Here is a 21,251-nt window from a genome sequence, read left to right on the forward strand (position 1 = left end):
GACAATTTCAAGCTGACAGCAATCTGCTTTTGTGATGGAAAATTGGCAGTAATACCCCCACCTTGCGCAGCTGTACCTGAGTGTCCCTGGGACATCAGTGCAGTCGGAGCGCGTCTTCTCAACAGCTGGAAATATAGTGTATAAAAAAACGCTCTGCTCTGGACCCCGAAAATGTTGATCGACTTGTTTTCTTGTCCAATAAATTTGTAATGTCCCTAGCCTTTTTGCGCGTTTCATGCCTACCTAGTGCCGACTAGCCTAAGTGTCGGTCACGTTAAAAAAAAAACACACATGGCCTTTTCTCAAGTCCATTTAAAGTTTCATTTTTTGAACAGTTGTTTGAAATGGATTGAACCATTATTTAAAATAATCTTGGAGATTTTTGAAATGCCTGAATCATAAATGCAGCCGTGTTGAAGCCTGCAGTGATGGTTTTCTTTTATGGCAGCCGTCCCCTCTGCATATATATTTTTTCAAGAATTTTGCACTTCTGTTGCTGTTTGTTATTCTGCCAGAAACTTCATGCCAATAAATAAGAAATATTGCTGACTTGTGCGTTTCCAGCGCTCTTTACGTTCGTCCGTTATTTGACGTTGAAAAAGGAAACTTCTTTTTTTTTTTTAGACATGGAAAATCGATTTTACAATCGTTTCAATGAACACTTATGTCTTAAAAATCGAAAATGATTTTTTTCACAAAAGTGACAGCCCTAATCCCTAATATTTCTGCTCATAGGCAGCGCTGTAACCAGTCATATGAATTCAATGATTTAGACCTTAAAATATAATCTGCATGCATGATAGAACATAGTAAAAGTCAAGTTTTTCCAAGTTTTAATCTAATCATGTTTTCCATGTTTTTTAATTCCGGATTTTTAAATCTAGGCCTTTTTAATAAAACTAGTCAGTCTGAGTGTTGTCACAACACTCAGTTTATGCTTTTTTTGGACTGTATTTGAAGGAACTATCTCATGGTCTGCCAAGCTTGTAGCTGTATTTAACTGTATTTAATCTCATTAAAAAAATCACAAATAGATACATTTGGTTCCTCTCTTATAGCCTTCATTGTACACTTTCGTGTCATTCCAGTTATATAATCCTGCATAATATTTCTGGTAAATTCTGAAAATATGATGTTTGTAATAGTGTCAATGAGCAGACAAAATTAGATCTTGGAGCATCTCTTGTCTTATTGGTAGTTCATTCATCCACATGACCTACAACCACTGGCAAATTGCAAATGGTACCAACTGCAGTCAAATTAATTCCAGCTTCACCTCTCTGGATATCTAATGCGGTAGATGGATAAAGTTGTGAGTAGGGTGTGGGTGGATGTTCTACCTCCTCCCATAGGCGCACATTATATTTGCTCCTCCTCGCTGGACATCTAGCGAGGGGGGGCGCTACACGTAAGCTCCACCTATTTTCTCTGCAGTGAGCTGTCTTTCATAAGAAGGCCCAACTGCCTTGAATGTAGTGGTCTATGATCACTGTAGCCTTTATACTACTGTAAAAACAACTTAAGGACCAGTGGTTCAACAAGACCTGGAGTTTAGAGTAGATTGAGTGTTTACATCGTGATGATGAACCATATTTTGTAATGTCTCATCATCACTGAAAATTATGTTCCCTTAAGTGCTCCCCCTTCAGGGTTGATGTAGAATTCATACTTACCTGGCAGGGGAGATACCATGATCAAGAAGGTGGTTCACCCAGGGCGAGGCTCAGCCATTGCACTCCGGTTGTGCTGACCCCTGCGAATTCCCCAAATGTGGGAATCTCGACTGCATAATTTCTGGTAGTGGGGGACTGCGTTCGCGCTCTCCCCTGATCTTCTGGTTAAAAATAGAAATCTAATGTACATAGTTTATAAGGAACTATAACTAGTTTAAAAGTGGTTTATTACATCTGTGAACAAGTTGTGGATTTCTATATCAGTATGTTTGTTTGTGATTATACATAATACATATTTGTCCTGAAATAGCAAAATGCTTAAAGTATAATTTTTAAAACTTGGTTAATTTGTTTGTGATAATTCTATTAATATTGATTCTTAAAGCCTTTAATTTGATCATTTACGCGTGTTTCACATATAATCCGTCTGCAGTGCGTATGCAGTCGGAGTATGTTACGTGTGTGGTGCTAAAGCAGCACGGACTCAAAACTTCCATTTGACTGCTAGGTTTTTATAAGTTGCTGAAACGAGCTGCAACACATTTAAACACAACATTAGCCTACTTGTTATGATATCACAAACTTATTAAAACTCACCACTGACAGAAACAGTCGACTCTCGTGCCTTTTGCATTTAAATCTTTATTACACGCAATCCAACGGGTCTTAAATAACTTTGTTTTCCTGCCTCTATAAAAGTGCATATATGTTGCCTTGTTTCTGTAAAGCTGCTCTTTTTCTTGTTTTAAATCTAGCCAAAACCCATGTGTTGCGTGTGAAACACAGCAGGGTTTAATTAGTGTACGTTTATTGTGAAATTACTGCATTTCCATGTCAATCCATGTTCATTCTTACCGAGCTGTCACTTTAATTCAGCGCATGCAGCACAGCAAAAATAGACTCGGTACGTAAATGATCGCTGCACTGCTGCGGACGCACTGCTCCTGGAACCCATTGACGGACCTCAACCACGTGCAGTGTGAACGCTGAAATCAGTTAACATGGGTGTGTAAAAACATATGCAACGCATACGCACTGCAGGAGGAGTCTGTGTGAAACGAGTGTTATGGTTCTATTTTTTTTTAAATGCAGTGTGCCCGAGTCTTTATCTCCACTCATTGTATTTGTGTCTGTAGTGAGTGTGATTTGTAGGACTCTTGAGTTATGTTTTGACCCCTCCCCTCCTCATACTGTCTCCTCCCCTCATCCCACCCCTTTACCCTCCCATTTTATCAACGCTTTGTCTGCCCATTTCTTGAACCTTTTTCAAGTGTAAGGTGTGAACGACCGGTGCTTAATGAAGGGGAGTTTAATGACCCTTTAAGCCTTACCTTACCTGAGCTGTTAACAATAGCATTCTGCACAAGAAGTATTAGAGGTAAAAAAAAAAACTTATAAAATAAAGCTTTACCAGCATCGTATTTGCTGTGTCAAAGAATGTGGTTCCTCCTGTTGACTGTTTGTGGGTATCGCTTCTCGGCCTTTTGGCTAAGATCAAGTGTAGTATCTGTTCTTATCAGTTTAATATCTGATACGTGCCCTACCCGGGCACCATATATTAAATTGATTTTTGGAATTGGGAGATGGAATAGGGGCTTGCTCCGTCCACTCCACGCATCGACCCGGTATTGCAGTACCTCCGGGAACGGTGCACCCCCCTAAAATTGTTAAAAAAAGAATTGCAATGTATGTTGATTACATAAATGTAATGTGCTTAATAGAGACGTGTATATTTATCTCCGTGGTGGTCTGTGTGTTGTTGAGGATTTTTCTTTGTGTTGTATGATTATACATTTTGCCTGGAGTCGATTAACGCGGATGCGCGTTTTGAGTCATTTTCTCCTGATAACCCCGAAAAGAACTTAAATTACACTTTCAGTATTAATTGTACATATAAGAGCAATACATCAATCCAATCTGTTAAGGGTCTACTTTTTTGGGATACAGACATAACAACAAAACTTTGTGCACTTATAAAATAAAGATAACAAACAAGGTGTGCTGTCTGCAGCCTTTGTCTTCGGTGATCTTCTACAAACACGTCATTAAAATGAACTTTAACTCTATTTACTATTAAAATTAAAACATGGAAATGTGATTATTCCTTAAATATTGTTGGTTTCATTTTAGTAGGAGTAGTAGGCTATGTACATTCAACTGAAAAATAGACTTCAAAACAAACTGGACTTATTTTGATGGGTTGCCATGAATACCTTTACAAGTCTGTGAATGTGATATGATGCTAGTTTTACTCAAACGGTCAAATGCTCAGAGCAGTTCTGGAGATGATGTTGTTGTGGCAAAAACAATTAACAAATAGCATCTACAGTGTAAAAGACAAGGAATAAAATTATATTTATTAAGAAGTTTATTTTCCTTAGAGGTGTGTTCGCAAAGTTTCAGCAGCTACCTAGAAACACAACAGACCTAAATCACACTGAAAACAGACAGCCTTATTATGCTAACAATGGTCCTTCTAACCCCCTGGGCTTTTGTTATCTTCACATCCGTGAGGTTTACAACTGCTTTGTCTTTCCTGCACTAAAGAGCTCAAAGGCTCTTTCTGATCTTTGTTTTAGTGTGTTTCTGTGCCTTCACACCCTTGAGGTCAAAGGTCTTGATTTATAGCTAACTCCTGTCTTTCCTGAGTAAATTACCCACACTAAAGAGTTCAAAGGCTCTTTGCTTTATTGTGTGATGAAGAGGTAGTCACCTGAAATGGTCTTCCAACAGTCTTGAAGGAGTTCCCCGAGAGATGCTTAGCACTTGTTGGTCCTTTTGCCTTCTGTCTGCAGTCCAGCTCACCCCAAACCATCTCGATTGGGTTCAGGTCCGGTGACTGTGGAGGCCAGGTCATCTGGCACAGCACCCCATCACTCTCCTTCTTGGTCAAATAGCCCTTACACAGCCTGGAGGTGTGTTTGGGGTCATTGTCCTGTAGAAAAATAAATTATGGGTCAACTAAACACAAACGGGATGGAATAGCATGTCGCTGCAAGATGCTGTGGTAGCCATGCTGGTTCAGTATGCCTCCAATTTTGAATAAATCCCCAACGGTGTAACCAGCAAAGCACCCCCACACCATCACACCTCCTCCTCCAAGCTTCACGGTGGGAACCAGGCATGTAGATTCCATCCATTCACCTTTTCTGCGTCGCACAAAGACACGGTGGTTGGAACCAAAGATCTCAAATTTGGACTCATCAGACCAAAGCACAGATTTCCACTGGTCTAATGTCCATTCCTTGTGTTCTTTAGCCAAACAAGTCTCTTCTGCTTGTTGTCTTTCTTTAGCAGTGGTTTCCTAGCAGATATTCTACCATGAAGGCCTGATTCACACAGTCTCCTCTTAACAGTTGTTCTAGAGGTGTGTCTGCTGCTAGAACTCCGTGTGCCATTGACCTGGTCTCTAATCTGAGCTGCTGTTAACCTGCGATTTCTGAGGCTGGTGACTCGGATGAACTTATCCTCCGCAGCAGAGGTGACTCTTGGTCTTCCTTTCCTGGGGCGGTCTGCATGTGAGCCAGTTTCTTTGTAGCGCTTGATGGTTTTTGTGACTGCACTTGTCACGTGTCATTACGGGACCTTTATGGGTTTGGTGTGAAAGCACGCAAATATTCCGTGTAATCACTGGCAGTGTGAAAGTGCAAAATCTAGTGCCCCGGGAACAATTGCCGGAACACTTTACCCGTGTATTTGCCGGAATCGCAGTGTGAAAGGGGCTATACAGTGATGTGCATCTTAAAGGGTACGTGACGTCACAATTTCATGCAGTAGTACTGCATCCTTCATATCTCCAAAAGTCTTTAGTTTTATCATATTTATAAAAGAAAAATACAGCTTTCCGATTCTCTTCGGAAAAAGCAGAGCTCCTGGAGGCATGCCGTGGGTGGAGCTATATAGTCAAGTGGGGGCGTGTGTTGTTTCCATTAATATATATTCACTTATGTGCTGATTTCCAACAAAATACAGAAATCTGATGAAATTGTACTTGCATGAATGGGGTATTTTATCACTGGGACCGTTCCATGTTTTAATAGCAAATGATGTGGAAATTCAGTGTCGACCTGGGCCTTGTTTATAAAACATTCGTCACTGAAATGACAACAACACAAACACACTTGCCACACTCTGTCGCTGTCCTGGAAAAACACTTATTTGGTAGGGTGAGGGTGTATTCTACCTCCTCACATATGCACACATTATATTCACTCCTCCTCGCTGGATGTCTAGCGAGGGGGAGCTTCATGTAAGCTCCACCTATTTTCTCTGCAGTGAGCTGTCTTTCATAAGAAGGCCCAACTGTCTGAATGTAGTTGTCAATAGCCGCATTTCCACTGTCGGGCCAGTGCGAGCCAGGGCTTAAAGCGGGCCGGGTGGGGCTCATAGCCCCGGGCCAGTAGCACGAGGCCAGAATAGCGCAGGGTTTCCACAGAGGAGCTTGAAGCACCGCTGCAAGTCACTAAAACACGCCCTTTACACGCCTCTCAGAACAACGTCATGCAACCTCATCATTTCACCAAAGAGAAGTTATCAGGAAACTAAGAAATAAGTCACTGGAACATGCGCGATCACAAAACAAACATGATAAAGAGGCCGTTTGTTTGCATGCTTTGTTATATATTCAAATTCAAAAGCATCGATGTTTTAACTATAGAATTGGTTTAATTTATCAGGACTCAAAATTAATCACACATAAATACACTTATTTCTATTTTATTTATTTTTAACGCTTATGAAAATAGCCTGACAGTCGAGTCTGTTTCTGTTTATTAGCCACAGTATAGCCGTCATATTTAGAATGAATGATAATATCTCTATTTTTATAAAAGCTCCCGAACAAAAAAAAATTATTAGGCTATATTCTTTTATGATAGGCAACGTGAGATAAACTCTCGAGACGAGGCTTGTGACAGATAATATAAGTTACTTAATAAATACACGATTGTGATAGAGAATAAGAAGCTGACGTCTTATTTCTTCAAGCGGTCATATTTTACCATGTTTACTATGGTAATATGTTTAGCGTGCATATCTTTTTCATCGCTTATAAATATTTCTGCCTTGTATGGTGATTATAATCCACATTGGATCAAGTTATTTCAAACACTCGCTGCTGACTGAAAGAGAGTTTTGAGCTCGACTTATTTAAAAAAGTGTTTAATGCTGGTGTTAAAGCTGTTATCTTTCTGAAATAATCCGCAGTGCAGACTCGCTATTTTTATAAAAGCTCCCGAACAAAAATCATTATTATATTTCGATGATATGCAACGTGGAGCTAAACTCTTGAAACGAGACAACAGATAAAATGTTACTTAATAAATACACAATTGTGATAGAGAATAAGAAGCTGACGTCTGATTTCTCCAAGCGGTCATATTTAACATGTTTACTGTGTAACGTTAATGTTTAGCGTGCATAGTCTTTTACATCGCTTATAAATATTTCTGTCTTGTTTAGTGATTATAATCCACATCGGATCAAGTTATTTCAAACACATGCTGCTAACTAAGAGTGAGTTTTGAGCTCAACTTATTTTAAAACGTCTTTAATGCTGCTGTTAAACCTGTTATGTTTCTGAAAAGATCCGCGCTGACGCTCTCCAGACACGGAGAAACTCCGCCTTTGTTCATAACTCCTCCTCTAGCCCCAGCTGGCCCGCTTTGGCCCAAGAGCCGTGTTTCCACTATCGAGCTAGGACCGGGCGTGCTAGTGCGTGCCAGGGCCAGTCGCGTTTCCACTGTCACTTCCGGGGCTTGATCGTGCCTCGCCGGGGCTTCCTCGGGGCCAACGGCCAGGTTTTTTCGGCCCGACGAAATCCTTGGGCCAAAGCAGGCCAGCTGGGGCTAGAGGAGGGGTTATGAACAAAGGCGGAGTTTCTCCGTGTCTGGAGAGCGTCAGCGCGGATCATTTCAGAAAGATCACAGCTTTAACACCAGCGTTAAAGACTTTTTAAAATAAGTTGAGCTCAAAACTCACTCTTAGTTAGCAGCAAGTGTTTTAAATAACTTGATCCGATGTGGATTATAATCACTAAACAAGACAGAAATATTTATAAGCGATGTAAAAGACTATGCACGCTAAACATTAACGTTACCATAGTAAACATGATAAATATGACCGCTTGGATAAATCAGATGTCAGCTTCTTATTCTCTATTACAATTGTGTATTTATTAAGTAACATTTTATCTGTCGTCTCATTTCGTGAGTTTAGCTCCACGTTGCATATCATCAAAATATAATAATGATTTTTGTTTGGGAGCTTTTATAAAAATAGAGAGTCTGCGCTGCAGATCATTTCAGAAAGATAACAGCTTTAACACCAGCATTAAACAGTCTCTTTCAGTCACCAGCGAGTGTTTGAAATAACTTGATCATCATCCAATGTGGATTAGAATCACCATACAAGGCTGAAATATTTATAAGCGATGAAAAAGATATGCACGCTAAACATATAGTAAACATGGTAAAATATGACCGCTGGAAGAAATCAGACGTCAGCTTCTTATTCTCTATCACAATCGTGTTTTTATTAAGTAACTTATATTATCTGTCACAAGCATCGTCTCGAGAGTTTTTCTCACGTTGCCTATCATAAAAGAATATAGCCTAATAATGTTTTTTTGTTCGGGAGCTTTTATAAAAATATAGATATTATCATTCATTCTAAATGTGACGGCTACTGTGGCTAATAAACAGAAACAGACTCGGCTGAATAAGCAGGCTATTTTCATAAGCGTTAAAAATAAATAAATAAAATAGAAATAAGTGTATTTATGTGTGATTAATTTTGAGTCCTGATAAATTAAATCAATTTGATTAATGTATCACTTATTCTATAGTTAAAACATCGGTGCTTTTGAATTTGAATATATAACAAAGCATGCAAACAAACGGCCTCTTTTATCATGTTTGTTTTGTGATCGCACATGTTCCAGATACTTATTTCTTAGTTTTCTGATAACTTCTCTTTGTTGGTGAAATAATGAGGTTGCATGACGTTGTTCTGAGAGGCGTGTAAAGGGCGTGTTTTAGTGACGTGCAGCGGTGCTTCAAGCTCCAACTGTGGAAACCCTGCGCTATTCTGGCCTCGTGCTACTGGCCCGGGGCTATGAGCCCCGCCCGGCCCGCTTTAAGCCCTGGCTCGCACTGGCCCGACAGTGGAAATGCGGCTACTGTTTTCGTCGGGCCAAAAAACCCTGGCCGTTGGCCCCGAGGAAGCCCCGGCGAGGCACGATCAAGCCCCGGAAGTGACAGTGGAAACGCGACTGGCCCTGGCACGCACTAGCACGCCCGGTCCTAGCTCGATAGTGGAAACACGGCTAATGATCGCTGTAGCCTTTGTACTACTGTAAAAACAACTAAAGGACCAGTGGTTCTACAAGATCTGGAGTTTAGTAGATTGAGAGTTTAGATCGTGATGATGAACCATATGGAGTGACGTCTCATCATCACTGAAAATAATGTTCCCTTAAGTGCTCCCCCTTCAGGGTCGGTGTAGAATTCATACTTACCTGGCAGGGGAGATACCATGATCAAGAAGGTGGTTCACCCAGGGCGAGGCTCAGCCATTGCACTCCGGTTGTGCTGACCCCTGCGAATTCCCCAAATGTGGGAATCTCGACTGCATAATTTCTGGTAGTGGGGGACTGCGTTCGCGCTCTCCCCTGATCTTCTGGTTAAAAATAGAAATCTAATGTACATAGTTTATAAGGAACATTTGCTAAATTAAAAGTGGTTTATTACATCTGTGAACAAATTGTGGATTTCTATATCAGTATGTTTGTTTGTGATAATACATATACATAATACATATATTTGTCCTGAAATAACAAAATGATTAAAGTATATATTTGCTTAATTTGTGAAAGTTCTATTAATATTGATTCTTAAGGCCTTTAAGTTTATCATTTATGGTCATTTTTATTTAGATTTTTATTCAAATGCAGTGTGCCCCAGTCTTTATCTCCACTCATTGTTTTAGTGTCTGTAGTGAGTGTGATTTTGTAGGACTCGAGTTATGTTTTGACCCCTCCCCTCCTCATACTGTCTCCTCCCCTCATCGCACCCCTTTACCCTCCCATTTTATCAATGCTTTGTCTGCCCATTTCTTGAACCTTTTTTAACTCCAAGGTATGAACGACCGGTGCTCAAGTAAGGGGAGTTTAATAACCCTTTAAGCCTTACCTTACCTGAGCTGTGTTAATAATAGCATTCTGCACAAGAAGTATTAGAGAGAAAAAAAATAAAAATAAAGCTTACCAGCATCATATTTGCTGTGTCAAAGAATGTGGTTCCTGCTGTTGACTGTTTGTGGGTATCGCTTCTCGGCCTTTTGGCTAAGATCAAGTGTAGTATCTGTTCTTATCAGTTTAATATCTGATACGTGCCCTACCCGGGCACCATATATTAAATTGATTTTTGGAATTGGGAGATGGAATAGGGGCTTGCTCCGTCCACTCCACGCATCAACCCGGTATTGCAGTACCTCCGGGAATGGTGCACCCCCCTAAAATGGTTAAAAGTTATTATATTTGTCATGTGTGATGTCAGTAGATGTTTAAAGAAAAGGTTTATAATATAATACTACTACAAATAAAATGTGAGGGACCCAGCCGCGCGCGCAAGCTCACCTTCACTGTCTTAAAACAACATGAGCGCTGTCGTGCTCTCTCTCCCTTGCGCATATAAAAAAAAATAAATTGACACGATGGTGTCGATCAAAAAAAAAAAAAAAAAAAAAAAAAAAAAGACTAAGACTATCTAGGTTATGGCCTAATGGTTAGAGAGTCGGACTCCCAATCGAAAGGTTGTGAGTTCGAGTCCCGGGCCGGCAGGAATTGTGGGTGGGGGGAGTACATGTACAGTTCTCTCTCCACCTTCAATACCACAACTTACCCGGAATTACCCGGAACATTTGTACCAGGAACTTTTTTTCCCAGGAACTTTTTTCCCCCCAGACCTGTTGCTTTCTGCGTTTCCACCGCGGTGTAAAGGACTGGGTAGATTAGGCAAATAGACTGGTGACGTAGGTCTGCGCGCGTTTCTCAATACAAAGTACTGCTGATTAAAAAAAAAAAAAAAAAAAGTACGCTGATTTTGGACGTGCATCACTGTAGTTAGTTCTGACTTCCTGCATTCGTCTTGGGAGTGTGATGTCCGCGACGACGCAAGTCCGGTAAATCTATAAACAGCAGCGTAACGTTACTTGATAACTTCAGTCTGCTCGTCATGGCTACTGCAATTTTCCTTACTGTATAACAATAAAACGAAATATGATATCAAATACCACTGCCTCCTTTCGTTTTCATTTAAGCATAATAACAGCTGCAGAAATGTACTTCGTTCAGGGAAATGTGTATATGCAGCCATTACAATGAAACGAAATATTATATAAATTTGCCTTTTTTATTTTCATTTTAACATATAGATAAATTGAATACAGACCAAAGAAAACCTGTTAGATTTACCCCGCAGCTGAATTATATGTTATGTTTAACCACTAAAGACACATCAGAGCCAGCGGCACATATCAGAAGGTCTATCCCAGGAGAGGCTGCTCTCTGCGGATACATGAGGACTGAGCTCCCGCTGATCGAGTGGAGCTCACCGTCTACGAGATCGGCGAAACACATTTTTTAAATAGGCACTGTCTTTATAAATAAACCATAGATTTGAGTTTTAAACAAATACTTCTCGCCTGAAATACTTTTAAAATTACATTTCATTACACAATAACAGTAATATTTGAAAATGATCCGAATAAATGGTGGTTGAACTCAACCAATGCTGCGTGAACTCAGATCGCTTTGGCTACAGCAATTTTCCCCTCAGTATATTTACAATAAAACGAAATGGGATATAAAATACCACTGCCTCCTTTCGTTTTCATTTAAACATAATAACAGCTGCAGAAATGTACTTAGTTCAGGGATATGTGTAACGTTATATACAGCCATTACAATGAAACGAAATATTATATAGACTTGCCTTTTTATTTTCATTTTAACATATAGATAAATTGAATACAGACCAAAGAAAACCTGTTAGATTTACCCCGCACTAGAATTATATGTTATGTTTAACCACTAAAGACACATCAGAGCCAGCGGCACATATCATAAGGTCTAGCCGATTTGAGGGCTGCTTCTCGGCGGATACATGAGGACTGAGCTCCCGCTGATCGAGTGGAGCTCACCGTCTACGAGATCGGCGAAACACATTTTTTAATAGGCGCTGTCTTTATAAATAAACAACAGATTTGAGTTTCAAACAACTACATTCTCGCCTGAAATACTTTTAAAATTACATTTCATGACACAATAACAGTAATATTTTGAAAATGTTGATCCGAATAAATGGTGGTTGAACTCAACCAATGCTGCGTGAACTCAACCAATCAGCATGTTTAGCGCCAAAGTCCCACCCCCGAAAGTTCCGGAACTTTAAAAAAGTACCACCTCGCCAGCAGGGACTTTCTGGGGGGCATTTTTTTACCCGGAACTTTTATTTAGTTCCTGGTTCCTGCGGTGGAAACACACCAAGTACCGGACCAAGTCCCTAGTTCCTGGGTAAAGTTCCTGCGGTGGAAACGCAGCTTTAGTGCCCTTGAGCAAGGCATCGAACCCCGAACTGCTCCCCGGGTGCCGCAGCATAAATGGCTGCCCACTGCTCCGGGTGTGTGTTCACAGTGTGTGTTCACTGCTCTGTGTGTGTGCACTTCGGATGGGTTAAATGCAGAGCACAAATTCTGAGTATGGGTCACCATACTTGGCTGAATGTCACGTCACTTTCACATTATTTAACATTTACTATTACTAAACTGCTATTGCTATAGCCTTCATTGTTGAAATCAAAAGTTGTACAGTATTTGTTAACATAGTTAATGCACTGTGAAGTAACATTACCAAACAATGAACAGCTGTGTTTTTATAAACTAAGATAAACAAAGATGAATAAATATAGTAACAAGTATTGCTCGTGGTAAGTTCATGTTAGTTAATATTAGGGCTGTCACTTTTGTGAAAAAAGCATTTTCGATTTTTAAGACATGAGGGTTCATTGAATCGATAGTAAAATCGATTTTCCATGTTAAAAAAAAGACGTTTCCTTTTTCAACGCCAAATAACAATGAACGCAATATTTCTTATTTATTGGCATTAGAGCTGTAATCGGGCCTTAAAAGTTAGGCCCGACAGGACCCGAGTCCGACAAGTACATTTTGATTGACAGCTTTTTAAAAAGCCCGAACCCGTTTACAGTCTGACATTCAAATATGCGCGCACACACAGCTCTTTTGCCTTTTGTCAAGAATGAGTCATCTATACATGTTTTAACATAATTTATTCATAACTAACGTAGACTAGGCCACTTTGAAGTTGGAATAAAGAAATAAAATGTGTCCTCTGTAACATCGTAACATCTCAGCACTCTAAATAGGCATAGGCCCATTTAGCCTATAAATACAAATGCACCAATAAAACAAGTCTTTTTTAACAAATTAAATTAAGATAAATTTTAAATTAAGATGGGTATTTGGCAATAACGAAATTAAGATAAAGGCTCCGCCGGATTTGCTTCGCCACTAGCAGCTGACATTTAATAAAAGAATAATGCCAATATTAGCGTATATACTCTGTCCACATTATTTAATACTCAATGAATATATAGTCATTTGAAAAACCTTACTTCACAGAGATTAGGCTAAGCTTACATTTTTTTTAGTGGAGGAAAATGATTGAATCCACTGTAGATGTCTTCAGTGCGCTCCTGCACTCACTGATGGTGCGTCATTATTCACTCATTATTCACTCATTATAAACAGGTCAAAACTTTTCCAAACCTCAGACTTTGCTTTAGTTGCTGGTGCAACCAAAATATGTTCGCCAGAGGCAAGCCTCCGTTACACCTGCTCAGCATCCATTTTCGCATCTTTCTCGAGCTAATCTAAACACATCACATGACCCCTCGTTTACCTCGCAAACCGGAGCGCAAGCCCGAGCTCACATAAGATATAAATTAAGCCCGAACCCGACCAAACCCAAGATCTTCAGCTCTAATTGGCATGAAGTGCTGTCAGCTGGCAATGGTGGCTCATTTTCATAACTCATCATCTCCTGTAAGAGGTCGCTTTCGACGTCACTGGGTCAGGCGCGTATTTGCTGGTATTTTCTGTCTAGCTTTCGCAATGCATACTGCACTTTTGGAATTCTTTATTTTCTTTTTCTGCTTGTTTGTGAGTTTTTAATTGTTTAATTTTTTTTTTTTTTTTAAATAGTGTACATATTTGGTTAAAATCGATTCCCTATTTTCTTTTTCGAAACTTGTTGTGGTTGGTCCGATCGATTGAGCAATCGATTTTCAAACGAAAAGTGACAGCCCTAGTTAATGTTAACAATTCAAACCATACCCTAAAGTTACAAACAAATAATTTACTCTAATTTAAATAATACTCTGATGTTTAAATGATTTAAAATGAGAATGTAAGTGTGCTCACCCCATTTTTGTTTGTTAGAAAAAAATTGATTTAATATCGCAATATATATTGCAGAAAAATAAAATATCGCAATGTCATTTTTTCCCAATATCGTGCAGCCCTAGCAGGAACCAGGATCTTAATAAAGTTCTGGGTAAAAATTGCACTTCAGAAAGTTCCTGCTGGTGAGGTAGTACTTTTCAAGGTCTGGAACTTTCAGGGGCGGGACTTGGGCGCTCAACATGCTGATAGGTTGAGTTCATGCTGCAATGTAATTTCAACCACCATTTATTCAGATCATTTTTAAAATATTACTGTTATTGGGTCATGAAATGCAGTTTTAGAAGTATTTTAGGCGATAATGTAGTTGTTTAAAACTCAAATCTGCTGTTTATTTATAAAGAATGTGTTTTGATGATTTCGGAGACGATCAGCTCCACATATATATATATATATATATATATATATATATATATATATATATATATATTATATATATATATATATATATATATAAGACAGTCACACACCACAGAGCTACCCCAAATCAGCTCCAGACCTCTGGAAACCATGCTAAACCATAGCAGAACCCTGACTACATTTTCTGGCTTGTGATGCTAAAGAACATTTCATGACATCTCAGACAACTGTAAATTTATGGCTTCTGTGGTTTAATTATAAACGCTATCATAAACTCAGATTTACCATAGTAAAATAATTTTCTTTGCCTCTTTATTATTTTATACTGTAAAAACTTCAACCACATTGGTTGAAAATGAATAAAGGTTGAAATTTTATATTAGAAGTTGTACTTATATATATATATATATATATATATTATATATATATATATATATATATATATATATATATATATATATATTTATTCATTTATTTATTTATTCATTCATTTAGCTGACGCTTTTATCCAAAGCGACTTACAATTGCTATATATGTCAGAGGTCGCACACCTCTGGAGCAACTAGGGGTTAAGTGTCTTGCTCAGGGACACATTGGTGTCGCACAGTGGATTTGAACCCGGGTCTCTCACACCAAAGGCATGTGTCTTATCCACTGCGCCAACACCACCCATATATATATATATATATATATATATATATATATATATATATATATATATATATATTTATTTATATATTTATTATTATTATTATTATTATTATTATTATTTTTTTTTTTTTTTTTTTTTGTAAAGTTATCCAAAGGATTCATTAGCTAATTAAAAAAAAGAACATTCGATTATTTATTGTAATAAAAATAATCGTTAGATTAGTCCACTAATCGAAAAAATAATCGTTAAATTAGTCGACAGAAAAATATAATCATTAGTTGCAGCTCTAATCTGTGCGCGGGTAGTCCTCAATGTTACCTGTTTCTGCAATGAGAAAGGCCTTTCTCAACAGTTTTGGACATGGCAGCCCATGGCAGAATTGTTGGCAAAAAATTCCTTAAAAGCAGAGAAAACACACACAAACCTTTATTATTATTAAAAAAAACTTATAGAGTGGATTGAGGAGAGATTTGAACCTATTACAGTGAGGTTTCCTGGTGTGCTGAAGTCAGATGGAAATCTGCAATTTTCAAGGTCCCGTTATTCGCGCTTTTTTGAAGCTTTGTGTTTACAGTGTACAATATAACGTGTTCATGTTTCGCGTGTAAAAATCAAGTATTTTTCACGCAGTTCACCTATCTGTATACCTCTGTTTTCACTCTCATAAAAACGGGCTGATGACTGCCTTGTTCTATAAAGTCCCTCCTTCAGAAATACGTAACGAGTTCTGATTGGGCCAGTGGTTCTTGTGTTGTGATTCGACAGCAGCTGAGCGCGCACTGCCCTCCTGCTAACGTGATTGGGCTAGAATGCACGTGCTAGAGATGTACTTATAATCACAGGAGCGTTTTTACTGACGAGATGTGCATGAAAACCCTAACATCTAGTTAACAAAACTAAACAGCATTGCCCTTTGTGTAATAAGTTACAGAAACTGTTAAACGCACCAATTTAATAAAATACACTTACCAGTTGTGGTCCATAAACAACGCCTTCTCCAGACAAAGAGGGAACTGCTCCATCTTTCAAGAATAATCTTTGTGCGAATCCGGCATTAAACTGATTGAGATTGAGGAAGATGTCCTCAGCAAGCTGTCCTCAGCAAAAAGTGCTGCACATAGTTTTACATGTGGATTATAATTTTCGGGAACCGAGTTAAACATAAATTGTAACCATTAATCTCCAAGTACAGCGTCCCTGTGAAGCTCAAACAAAGATGATTTGACTCCAAGATGAAAATAACAGTGTTTCAACGACATGGCAAACAAAAACGCAGCTCTTCCTCTTCTCCGTCGGAGGGCAACAAGACCACGCCCCCTTTTTTGTGAATTCATGTGGGCGGAGGTTAGTCAAAACACTGTTTTAGTGACGTTATTACTGCAGGAACTAGAGGGCTGTAGTCCAAATGGGTCGTTTTTTGTAGGCGAATTCTGTTAAATAAAATATCTCTTAGCATTGAACTTTGAGCTTTAGCATTTTACAGATATTATTTATACTCTAACAAGAACATTACACACTAGCTAAATTTTTAAAACATGGGATCACGGAGAAGGGGACTTTTTAATGTTTTTTTTTTAATTTTTTTTAAGTGTTTTGGTAAACACTAACTTTGACTTACATGTGATCTTCCCAGGTTTATCGTACTGGCTGAGGAGGATGGTGTACAAGTCCTTTCTTTGCAGGTACTTCTCGCAGTGGCTCTCCAGGACCTGCCTCCGCACTTTTGCCATGGTGTTGCCCTTGGTGCAAACCTTCATCAGGCAGATAACCTGCTTGTCCACACCTCGCCAATCTATCAGAAATCAAATCATTGTGAAATTGTGCAGAGAATTCACTGTAGCGTCAAGACAGCAGGGAACACGGATCTGTGAGCTGGATAAGGATGCATGCATCCCATGAGAGGCACCGACTGATGGAGTATTCCTCCGACTCCTTTGCAGCCTTTTTGCAAGCGTTGCATGCAAGGACTTCTGTCAGCATGGAGTACCAGCCAGACATGTGGCACATCTGCCTGACTGTTTTAGAATACCCACAACGTTAGAGAAAGGCCTTCTGACTGGAACGTGCCGAGTAGTCAGACCTTGGACACCGAAGACTGTAACGCCACACTACGACTGGTCTCCAGAAAACAACGGAGCTATGAAAGGGTCTGCTGAGGGGACTTTTCCTTCCACCACTTCAGGAAATTCAGGAGGGTGAAACCACATTCTGTTGTCCTTCAGCTGCTGTGGGAGGGTCCCTACCTGAAGCGCTTCAGAGACTTGGTGGTGATGTCCTTCGCCTTCATCACCAGCTACTGCTGCACAGAGCAATGCGTCTCCTGTGCCATTTTCCTCTTGTGTTCGGTCCCGGCTTGTGGGTCAATCTGAAGAGTCTTGTGCAGACTGTACCACTGCCACTTCTCCAGGAATGTAAATGACCTGAAGCGGCCCTGCCCATTAACGGCTCTGTCCATGTTGATCTCGAGGGGACAGGAGACTTGTGGACACAGCTGCACATACTTCAGTAGGAAATCCTTCACCCACTTGTCAGGGCTCGCTTTTCTTTCATGATGAGAAGGACCCGGCTGCAGCCTGCAGATTGAGGCGGGGCTACATGTGTCACCTCACCCCATAACTACTCTGATTGGTTCGATCGTCTTTCATAGACATACATGATAGGAAATCCAATAGTTGGTGTAGGACAGTATATTGTTTAAAAATCTAAAAACGCTGTACAGTTTTACAAAGCTTTCATTATAATGCACAGAAGATTACAGTATGAAAAAGAAAATGGAAAGGATGTATCGGTATTGTTTTAACTTGTATCTTGACAAGACAATTATTGTTACATATAATTATCTTTCATGGAGTTGATAAATGACACCGCAATAGGCTAATGTGTCTGCTGTGTGCCATTTCAATTTTTATGAACCTTAATTTTCTTTACTACGTTGCAAAACATTGACTTCCTCCCCTTTATTTCAGGAAATATGCTCTTTCTTGTGTTCTTAAGGTGAAGAAAGCGAGAAACTTTAATTTCTACCGGCCACTGATGATTCAGAAAGGACACACCTGTAATCTGTTGCTACAGTAATAAATTCAATTTCATGCACATCATACTCTTATTTTAGTGCAGTTCTTAAGATTATTATTTTAGCAAACATTTTCATACATTTTTACTAGGGATGGGCATTTTGGGAAATTTCTCATTTCGATCATCGATAGGTTTCAAAAACGATTAATCGGGGGTGGGGCTTATGCGGGGGGGCGGGGCATGGTCATAATGTATATAATGAAAAAATCTGAAAATTGATTGTTATGAAAATGAAAAAATAAAAAAAATAAAAATCTGACATGAAAATCTGTCTATGAAAACATGAACACATGATTAGGACAGGTTAGATGATGATTATGATGAAGCAGTGTTATTAATAAAGGAGCAAGAAATATCTGCCTGAGGTGAAGAGTAGCCTATACCAATAAACGGAAGCTAATTCTATGACGCATCCTATGATAAATCAGATAACTGAGATACATATCAGACGTAACTTTACAACTTGTATCAGCACAATAGGATGCTAAGTTATGCGTTAGACAGAGCAAGACAGAGCAAGCGCGAGCTCCCGCTGATGCGTTTTCATGACAGCGCGCTGAAAGATGGGCAAGGACAGATTTTACTATAGATTCCTATAAAGTTCTCATTATAAATGTATGGCAGATTTGTGCTATATTTTCATCAACGTTAAGTGTAATAGTTGTAATTAAGTTTTATTTTTAAGTTAGGTTTTATTTTCCATAAACCTGCGCGTTTTCGAAGCCATATGAATTGAATTATGCCCACAAATATGACGGAAAAAAAAGCTCGGCTGCAATATTATAACATCAGTAATAAAATATCAATAATAATAGAAAAATAAAACATTTAAGAGCAATATCATTATCGGGCATTGCTTATATGAGCATGAAACGAATCGATGATATGCAGCGATTTCAGCATAATTGTTCATGTTAATTAATCAGACGTAGACTAGCTCTTGCAACTTTTATCTGAAAAAAATTTGCCGATGCAGATGTGAACTTGACCGAAAGTGTAACTCGATCGGATTGTGCTTTACAAACACGAACGTATACAATAAATTCACATTAGTGTCACTATTGTAATTTTTTATATGTATTTTAATGTTTAATTAATATTTTGTATTCAATTTGCACTTTCTGATCAACCAAAATATTATTTAAATATTAGTTAACAGCATGGAAATCACTGATTATTGCCTAAATAATTTAATGAGATTTAAAATATATTTAAGATAAAAAATGACAAACAAATAATTTTGATTTTCTTCATCTCTACAAATATAATGTAATTAGGCTACAAATATATCCAGTGCATTTTTATTTTATAAAGACCATTTCATTATTTGTCTGTGATTTAAAATTAACACACAAAGATACTTTTTCTTTTTTGCTACTTTATTCAACAGCATTTTTTTATTGTCGTCCAGTATAACTTCAGCAGTATATTTTGATCCAGCGGTGAAACGTAGTTTTTAAAAGATAAGAAAAAAGTTCACCAAGTTTAACCAAACAACTAGGCTATTATAAGGTATAAAACAGAGACCAAATAGACTAGATATTTTAACTATGGCTAAAACTCGGATATTATATAAAAAAAATGGATATTATATTTACCACGACCTGTGAAACATTCAAATGTTTATTAAAAAAGATAAGTCGGTCTACGTGCTCAGATGAGAGCCGAGTGCGCAGCCTGTCCACATTTAGTGGAATAAATTAGCTCCGCTGGAACAGATGTTGCAGGAACAGCCAGGCACCACTAAACCTTCTCTGTCCCTGAAACGAATGGGTAGCAAATATTTCACCACCATTTCAGCGAATAGCTTTGTCGTCTTCTCGGTTCTGCCTGCGTTGCATTTAGGTCTTACGGCAAGTGATTCAATGCTCGTCTGAGTTGCCGCTCTGTTATCGCCAGATAATTTATGTACAAATTTTAGATGATAGCGCATTTTATTTGTTGTAGATTTGTGTGAAAGCTTGGCGCTGCACAGCTTACCCTGAACTGTTTTTTCATCGTTCTTCTCAAAGGGAAGCCAGCCATCACTAATTGACTTTGAGGCCATGATTATCTGTCTGTCTTATGTCTTTTGAGGCATCAAGTGGGAAAGCTAACCAATCAGAGATCAGGGCGCCGCCCAACGTTGTGCCATTACCAATAAAAAAAAATAATAATAATTTCGATCATCGTTTACGTGATCAATCATCGCTGTCGCAGTCGAGTACTCGATCACTGTTGCACATCCCTAATTTTTACACAATTTTAAGTTAAACTTTTATATATCATTCAATGGTATTATTTAGAGATCAGTGATGCGAATGCATTTTAGACCCTTTGTTTTTACTCAGTCCATGTTATAAACGCATATCCTAGAAATAATCCATGCATAAGTTCTGATATGACTGGTTTCAGGGTCGACCAAAATTGAAAAAAAAAAAAAAAATCACATTTTGACTCGTTCCTAGTTCGAACCAATTCCGAAAATATATACCACAGCGGTCAAATATTGAGAGAAACTTTATAAAGTATCATCTATTTATATTAAATTAATATATTAAATTTGCCTCTTCTCAGAGACACATTTTGTGACCATTATTGAGCTGATTTTTTTCAGTCAGCTGGAATTATTTGGGACATTAATGTAGCTTAATGCATTAATGTGTTTTAAAAAGACTGAACTACGTAAACACCATTAATAATAAAGCATTATATTCACAGACAAGCAGATGCGTCCAGAATAAGAACGCAAGGTGTTTAATTAGGTTATGTGTTAAGCATTTTCCTTCCATAGAAAATCATTAGCTTAAAAGGTAAACACTTAATGTGGCGTAATGCATTAAAAACGTGTTTTAAATAAAAGACAAAACTCAGTAAACATTTTTAATAAAGCATTCTATTTAAAGACAAGCAGGTAATGGGAGGAAAATGCTTTACATATATAGTATTGTTCAAAATAATAGCAGTACAATGTG

General features: G+C 38.5%; 4 non-coding genes across 4 annotated transcripts; all 4 read left to right on the plus strand.

The window, feature by feature from the left end:
* The first annotated feature begins 1,665 nt into the window (after positions 1-1,665).
* LOC113077409 (U1 spliceosomal RNA) lies at positions 1,666-1,829 on the plus strand. The gene has a single exon (XR_003281331.1). It is a non-coding gene; the product is annotated as a U1 spliceosomal RNA (small nuclear RNA).
* Positions 1,830-3,141: 1,312 nt separating this feature from the next.
* Positions 3,142-3,332, plus strand: LOC113077404 (U2 spliceosomal RNA). The gene has a single exon (XR_003281326.1). It is a non-coding gene; the product is annotated as a U2 spliceosomal RNA (small nuclear RNA).
* Positions 3,333-9,181: 5,849 nt separating this feature from the next.
* Positions 9,182-9,345, plus strand: LOC113077400 (U1 spliceosomal RNA). The gene has a single exon (XR_003281323.1). It is a non-coding gene; the product is annotated as a U1 spliceosomal RNA (small nuclear RNA).
* A 649-nt stretch (positions 9,346-9,994) lies between these two features.
* On the plus strand, positions 9,995-10,185 carry LOC113077405 (U2 spliceosomal RNA). Its single transcript, XR_003281327.1, has one exon. It is a non-coding gene; the product is annotated as a U2 spliceosomal RNA (small nuclear RNA).
* Positions 10,186-21,251: the final 11,066 nt, after the last annotated feature.

This window comes from Carassius auratus, unplaced genomic scaffold, assembly GCF_003368295.1.
Source record: "Carassius auratus strain Wakin unplaced genomic scaffold, ASM336829v1 scaf_tig00022531, whole genome shotgun sequence".
NCBI lineage: Eukaryota > Metazoa > Chordata > Actinopteri > Cypriniformes > Cyprinidae > Carassius > Carassius auratus.